Source organism: Nicotiana tomentosiformis, chromosome 3 (genome assembly GCF_000390325.3).
Source record: "Nicotiana tomentosiformis chromosome 3, ASM39032v3, whole genome shotgun sequence".
In the NCBI taxonomy this organism is placed as follows: domain Eukaryota; kingdom Viridiplantae; phylum Streptophyta; class Magnoliopsida; order Solanales; family Solanaceae; genus Nicotiana; species Nicotiana tomentosiformis.
The window spans coordinates 113,669,069-113,671,270 of NC_090814.1; positions in this window are offsets into that span (position 1 = coordinate 113,669,069).

Genomic DNA, 2,202 nt, shown 5'->3' on the forward strand with positions numbered 1-2,202 from the left:
AAATTATTGGGCACTTGAGGTGCGAATTGTGATATATTATGATATTGATACGCATGCGGTGGTACAAGGTCTGGGTGTTGAAACGCATGCGGTGAGATAAGGTGGTCTTGATATGCGTGGCTAGTAGGGGAACTACTAGAAGCCATGCGGTGTGATAAGGGTGGCTAAAATGCGGGATGCTATTTCGGGATAAATTATTTCTTTAAAACTAAATGTGAAGGCTCCCGCGGTGATATAAGAAAAAGAGATATTGTGAATTTATTTATGATTTGGGACTACGAGGCGGTACCTCGGGAGTGACCTTGTTGATATTTTTCTATTGTTGTACTTGTCTTGATTGTTTTGTTTTTCGCTAAATATGTAAATTCCTGTTTTTCTTCTGTGCTGTATTATTTTCCCTTACTCTGTGCAGTTAAATTGTGACATACTCCTTACTTGTTTCACTTTCATTATCATTATTATTATTTTTATATTGTTAAACTGTTCGCCCTGTCTTTTATTATTTCCACTAGGGCCCTGACCTGACCACATCACTACTCTACCGAGGTTAGGCTTGGCACTTACTAGGTACTACTGTGGTGTACTCATACTACGCTTCTGCACGTCTTTTTGTGTAAATCGAGGTACTTCCTACCAGACCAGGTCTGAGTGAGCTAGTGTGTATGCAGAGACTTCAAGGTACATGTGCCAATGTCCGCAGACCTCGGAGTCCCCCTCTATCCTTATTATGTTATTTTTCTTGATTCTCTTTAGACTCTGATGTATAGAGACACTTAATATTTCTCTTTGAAGCTTGTGACTTATTTTTACTGAGTTTTGAGAGTTGTAACTATTTTGAATTACAGTTTTTAATTATTTCATATGTTGAGATTGGAGTTTCACTTTTAGATTTCATTATTCCGCATAATTGATAGGCTTACCTAGTCTTAGAGACTAGGTGCCATCACGACATCCTACGGAGGGAATTGGGGGTCGTGACATACATAGTTTCTAAGTTGGAGGTTTTTCCACAATAAGCGCCGAAGTGCTCCCGAACTACCCGATACTCAACCCAAATATACGCCCTAGTCCGAAATCATCATACGAACCTATTGGAACCTTCAAATCTCGATTCTGAGATCATTTACTCAAAAGTCAAACCTTGGTCAACTCTTCCAATTAAAGCTTCCGAATTGAGAATTTTCTTTCCGAAGCAACTTTGAACTTCCCAAAATCCAATTACGACCACACGTACAAGTCGTAATACATGAAGTGAAACTACTCAAGGCCTCAAACCGTCGAACGACACGCTAAGGCTCAAAACGACCGATCGAGTTGTTACATTCTCCCCCACTTAAACATACGTTCTTCCTCGAACGTGCCAAGAACCGTTCCGGAGTTTCCTCAAAATCACTGCTTAACACCTTGTGCACCTACCCGTGCCACCACAACCCACTTGAGCATTTTAGCTCAAACCAGACTAAAGATCTTTCCTACCACTGTGGCTCACAAGCCTTAGAACCAAATTCCAACATCCGTAATTCCCTACAAGACCTGATTCTAACGTACGAATACCGTATCAATCTCAACCCGTTGTACCCAATATGATCATGCACTTATGCTGAAACCACACAATGCGCCGCATAATTTGTATGCCCATAATAACATCCTCTGACTACAATAGCTGCAATTTCACGACTCAGATGCCTATAGTATACCTCATAACACATATAAGCCTGGTCTCAACCCTCACAATACTGCAACAATGAAAGAGATGTGTAGGAACTCATAACCACCCGTCAAATCAATAACTCATGAAGTTCTCCGCTTACACGAGCCATTACCTCATTCTGAACTGTATAGTGACATTTTCTCTTTAATATACCTTACATAAATCCGATCGCACCGATTTCAGGTCCAATAACCTCGTCTCACCTAGTACAAGATGCTCAAGCAATAAGACACCTCAAACACTGACCAAGATCTCATATGACGCCATCAATGCGCCAATAAGATACAACTTGAATATTACACCTAAGAAAGAACGAACTCTAGAAAAGAACTACATAGTCCGCATAACGAATAAAATAGCCGAAAAGATGCTAAGAACCTTTCTCAGAGAATGAGAAACAAAATACACAGAAATAAGTATAGGGAAACGTACTCAACATCTCATTGTTGCGGCGTGCAACCCGATCCACACATGATACCGTTGAGGCATGC